The sequence below is a fragment of the Polypterus senegalus genome, chromosome 12 (genome assembly GCF_016835505.1).
Source record: "Polypterus senegalus isolate Bchr_013 chromosome 12, ASM1683550v1, whole genome shotgun sequence".
Lineage (NCBI taxonomy): Eukaryota > Metazoa > Chordata > Cladistia > Polypteriformes > Polypteridae > Polypterus > Polypterus senegalus.
In genome coordinates this window covers 60403322-60409728 of record NC_053165.1, presented here as the reverse complement: position 1 = coordinate 60409728, position 6407 = coordinate 60403322, and positions in this window count along the sequence as shown.

The window sequence follows — 6407 nt, the reverse complement described above, 5'->3', positions numbered from 1 at the left end:
GGGTAAAGCTCATGTATCCAATGCCAAGCTGCAGGGAAACCTGCAGATTCCGATTACACAACAACATGGTTTAAAATCAAAGTTTGCTCCCTTGTGGTGTAAAGTAGCATTGCTAACCACTGAGCCAGCCTTCAAACATCAAAACATATTATGTATATTGTGCTTTCTATACCAAACAATGTCAACATGCGTTTTACAGGTAATATGTGTCTAAAAATGTCCCAGTGGCTCCTATCCAGGGTAGAGAAGGGTCATCACTGGAGAAAACAAGACGTAAGGAAAGAGATCTGGTATCATGTTAAATCAGAAGCATCTCCAGTGGCATCTAAAGAACTTCCACAGTGATAGCAGCCAAACCAGCACATAGCTGCCATTGTGATCACCTTTCATCTTAGCTATATCCTTCATCAAAGCCACAGAGCTTACTCTCCGTTTCTTCTTTTTTTGCAACACAGGCTTGCAGAGATTCAAAGAACTCTTCTGGCAGCATCAGTTGCAAGGAAGATGCTAAACCCTGACCAGTATACTAGACCAGTGGAGAGGACATGTAGATAGATAGATAGATAGATAGACATATATAGATAGATAGATAGATAGATAGATAGATAGATAGATAGATAGATAGATAGATAGATAGATAGATAGATAGATAGATAGATAGATAGATAGATAGATAGATAGATAGATATTTTATTAAAACCCAAGGGGAAATTTTACATACTCCAGCAGTAGCAGACAAAAAAGAAGAGTTACATAGAATTGGAGAGGAGTGAAGAGTGTGTGACCAAATTAGAAACATAGTATAAAGAGAAGGCACAGGTTTGATGGTCATTGACCTTTTATGAAACCTCATCCTTCGCTGTGTCCCAACCACTGGTCACCTTTATAAATGTGAACAAGCCAGTGACACTAAATTTCAGGGTACAAGGTGTAAAAATGACTAGTGCATTAACTCCTGAATGTGTGCTGACTGAAACCTACTCCCTGCATGACAAATTCCAGAAATGTTGAAGCTGGTCTTGTGAAGTGAAATGGGATAAAAAAGTCTGAAAGGTGTTGCACCAGCATTTTAAAATATCACTCACATCACAAAGAATTCAATGAATCTATATATATAATTGACTAAGTCGCCCGACCATGGGATACGCACGACAGAGCCCCGCCCACCAAGTCTAACCCTCCTCCCGCGTCCACCCTCGCTCTCAAGGCATGCACACTGCCTGCTCATGTGCCCGCACGCAACACCTCACCAAACACAGCCTCAGTCGCTTTCATCTCTGCTACAGTCCACATGCACCTCTGAGCTACGTTGACTTTTCATTGTTCTTTTCGGTTCCAGCTGTTTTTCTATATATATAATCAACCAAGTTGCCTGACCATGGGGTATGCACGACAGAGCCCCGCCTGCCAACTCTAACCTTCCTCCCGCGCCCACCCTCGCTCTCGAGGCATCGACTTCTCAACTGTCACTCCGGAACAACTCAGTACGCGAGCTATATTAAGCGTCACCAACGAAGACTTGCTACACCTTAATGAACAAGTACTGAAATTTATCCCTACCGACGAAGTAACTTTCACCAGCGTTGACTCCATTGTCACAGACGAACCCCGCAGATCAACTTTCATTCCCCAAAGAATTTCTTAACAGTCTTACTCCCACTGGCATGCCTCCGCATAAACTCAAAATAAAAACTGGTTCAGTCATCATGCTTCTCAGAAACCTCATGCCAGGAAAAGGTCTCTGTAATGACACTAGACTGACTGTTACCAGTATTCACTGCAATGTACTGGAGTATAAAACTATCGCAGCTGCTACCTCGCAAACTGTCCTTATTCCCCGGGTTTCCCTGACCCCATCAGATTTAAATTTGCCTTTTACTTTTACACGCAGACAATTTCCTGTTTGATTAACCTTTGCAATGACAATTAATAAGACACAGGGCCAAACTTTTAAAGAGATATGCCTATATCTGCCAAAACCAGTTTTCAGTCACGGACTGTTGCTCTCTCCAGAGTTCCATCTTGTCATTCACTCACAGTCGTATCCTCAAACCCACCCCATTTGGACAACTCTGTCTTTCAGGAAGTGTTCATCCATCAATAAATAATTATGCGGCGTATACTATGGCGCGGGTCGGCTAGTTAGAGAAATTACATCTCACAGCGATGGTCATGTTGGACAGATCAACATGTCATCTGAGGAAGAGCAATATGAAACCATCTCACCAGAAGAGGAGATTTCATTCAGATGTCAGGGAGAATACTTATGGGCATGTGAGGGGTGTCATTCCTTGTCACCTCAGGGGCTTAAAGCAACAGTACATATATAACTTCAGTCTTGTGCGAGCCTTCAAAAGTGGATTTAAATGGCAAGCATTAAGACGACTTACTGAGGGATAAAGTGTACAGAACATCTGCAGAGATGTTGGGTTTCATTAAAAAAAAAAAAGCATTAAAGGAGAACAAAAATGTGCTAAAACGGGAGGCCTTATGTAATGTCATGCAGTAAAACAAATACTGACCGCTTGTGTTCTGACAGTCCATTCAGCTGCTTTGCTGTAGACACTTTTCCCAATTACAGGGGAGCAGGAGACAATTCCACTAGGACTTGGTCCAGAGCAGGGGAAAATCCCAGAAGGGACAATATTGCTTCACTGCTCACTGCCAATGGGCATCAACCCTTCTTGAAGCATCATGACCGAGACGGACAACAACTTTCTAGTGCAAAAAGTGAACAGTGTTTATTAAAAAACATAAAATTAAAGTGTTGCAGTACTTTAAACAATACATAAATAATCCATCCATTATCAAACCCTCTATATCCTAACCACGGGGTCACGGGGGTCTGCTGGAGCCAATCCCAGCCAACACAGGGCACAAGGCAGGAAACAAACCCCGGGCAGGGCACCAGCCCACTGCAGTAAATAATCCTCCAATGAAAGCATATCTTCAAGGTAGCAAAATAAATAATATCCAAATAAATCTCCTCCACAACATATTCCATTTCCTTTTCAGGACACTGGAAAAAATCCCTCCTGCGAAGACTTCAGCATCATAGTCTGCCACTTCGATCGATACCTGCAGGACCCTTCTCTTGACAAAAGGAGATACCCCTTGAGCCAGTTGGTATCTGCCATTCTCCTCTGCTCATTCAAAGTAATTCAGCAGATTTTAATTCTGCTGCACCACACAACTCCTTGACAACTATTGGTCCTACACCATCACGTAGTTCAGCAGACCTGATCCTGTCCATGCTGACACTCTTGGTGTGGTATGCACCCCCAAACGATTCTTCTCTTGATATCTTCTTTCCTCTTCTCTCTATCATGCATTTTCTCACCTCTCCTAGCACTTGCCACTTTCGATTTATACTTCAGCAACCCCAGTTGACACTGGTTAATTACTGGGCCACTTCCATAATAATTCACTAAGACAAATTTCGAAGATGGTTAAGCCACCAGGATATGCACTAAAATGACTAAAATGAATAAATAATTCGGCCCTTTAAAACACTCCATGACACAACCTGTCACAGGGACACTAGTCATCAAAGGAGGGATTCAAGCACACATCTAGGGCAGACTCATTTAAAGATGGCCGACTCATTGACTGGAATGACATGCATCTGTATAATTAAAGGGAGCACAAGAGTAACAGATCATTAGTCATGTCAAATAAGTCACACAAGTAAAACCAAAAACAACAGAGGAAATAGTCTGGTGACTGGGGCAACCTCAAGGTCACTGGGTTGCCATCCACCCATTCACTGACTTGGCACAGTTGCATTCTGATTTGTAGGTCACTCTGAATAAAGAAGAGTAGCCTGGTGACTAAACTCCTCAGCTTCAAGTTCAGTCCTCATCTCTGGCGCACTCTATGACCTTCAAGAAGTCAATTGACCTTCTGATTTTACAATTATGCAAAAAGCAGTGCCATATTTATGAAGTGCCTTGGGATGGTGTTCTCTGTGCAGAAGGTCTTATGTAGAATAAAGACCGTGCATCGGACAGAGATGAGCAGCAAAGAATGGGGAGACAATTTGAAACTCTTCTGCTTTCACTCACAACAACAACAACAACATTTATTTATACAGCACATTTTCATACAAACAGTAGCTCAAAGTGCTTTACATAATAAAGAATAGAAAAATAAAAGACACAATAAGAAAACAAAATAAGTCAACATTAATTAACATCGAATAAGAGTAAGGTCCAATGGCCGGTTGTTTATAGAAAAAACAAAAAAACTCCAGACGGCTGGAGAAAAAAATAAAATCTGTAGGGATTCCAGACCATGAGACCACCCAGTCCCCTCTGGGTATTCTACCTAACATAAATGAAACAGTCCTCTTTGGATTTAGGGTTCTCATGGAAGGACTTGCTGATGATGGTCATGTAGACTTCTGGCTTTTAATCCATCCATCATTGTTGGAGCATCATGAAGCTTTGAGTAGGTGGTGGTGGCGCAGGTCGCCACCACAAAGAAACCAGAAAAAGAAACAGCAGAGAGAGTAGGGGTCAGTACGGATTTTAGAGCCACCATGAATAGTTATTATGATGAATTGAACATACAGAGTATCAGTATTAAGTTAAAGTGAAGTTATAAAAAGGCCATGTTAAAGTAATGTGTTTTCAGCAGTGTTTTAAATTGCTCTACTGTATCAGCCTGGCGAATTCCTATTGGCAGGCTATTCCAGATTTTAGGTGCATAACAACAGAAGGCCGCCTCACCACTTCTTTTAAGTTTTGTTCTTGGAATTCTAAGGAGACACTCATTTGAGGATCTGAGGTTACGATTTGGAATATAAGGTGTCAGACATTCCGATATATAAGATGGGGCGAGATTATTTAAGGCTTTATAAACCATAAGCAGAATTTTAAAGTCAATCCTGAATGACACAGGCAACCAGTGTAGTGACATCAAAACTGGAGAAATGTGTTTGGATTTTATTTTCCTAGTTAGGATTCTAGCAGCTGCATTCTGCACTCGTTGCAAACGATTTATATCTTTTTTAGGTAGTCCTGAGAGGAGTGCGTTACAGTAATCTAGTCTACTGAAAACAAAAGCGTGAATTAATTTCTCCGCATCTTTCAATGATATAAGAGGTCTAACTTTAGCTATGTTTCTTAAGTGAAAAAATGCTGTCCTAATAATCTGATTAATATGCGATTTAAAATTCAGATTACAGTCAACAATTACCCCTAAGCTTTTTACCTCCGTCTTGACTTTTAATCCTAATGTATCCAGTTTATTTCTAATAGCCTCATTGTATCCATTATTGCTAATCACTAAGATTTCAGTTTTCTCTTTATTTAACTTGAGAAAATTACTATTCATCCATTCTGAGATACAAGTCAGACATTGTGTTAGTGAATCAATAGAATCAGGCACAGACACAGGCCTGCAACTGTAGCTGTTCATAGACAGCTAGATGTGCCGATTTTGTTCTCATCCATGACAGAAAAGTGGAACTGTTGCTATGGAGACTGAGGAGTGGAGCATGTGCAAACTGACATAATGTCAAAAAAGCAAGGTAAGTCTTGACCAAAATTAACAGCACAAAGCTTCTTGAGTGGGATTTAGCATTGAGATCGCCGGCACACAGCATGTAGTCTATAAATTAATACATGGTAGAGAGGCAGTTGGTGCTGCTGCCTCAAAGATCCAACATCCTGGGTCTCAATTTCATGCCTTGTCATTATCTGTGTGAAGTTTGTATGTTCTCCCCACATCTGCACTGGTTTTCCTATTACATCTCCAAAGACGTACTGTATGTGTTAAGTTGCAAAATGGCCCTTTGTGTGCATGTCTGAGCCCTGTGTTATAAAAGCCGTCCATCCAGCGCTGTTCCTTGCCATATACCCATACCACTGTGATATATCCTGACTCTCCATGACCATAGATTGAAATACGTTTTGAGTTTGTAATGTAATCTGCCTATATGTATAAAAGGGATATCACATGGAGGATGCTTTCTTCAGGTTGTGCCTCTCACTTCATCCCTTCTCATTACATGGCATTGCCATGGCATCCTTCATTTTCTCTGGCCATGCTGCATCTCTAACTGTGCACATAAGTCATTCAAGGTCAGTCTATTGACTCATACCTGCCATTCATTTCTCTTCACTTTAGACTGGTTTAATGGCCCCAGTTGTGTGTTTAACTTTATTGCCTCGTTGTGTATCTCTTCTTTTTACTGCTGTTGGCTTCCTCCAGGGTCTACTGGCTCTCCTCAGATCAATAACCACTCATCTCCACGAAGCTCTTTAACTGTAATCTTTGTGTTTTCTGAATTTATTCAGCCATCTGCTCTGATCAACTGGACTCTAAAATCAGATAAAACAGGTTCAGAAAGTCGAAATCCCTAAACACCATCCCAGCTCTGTTTGCTAGTTGTTTGCATGAGC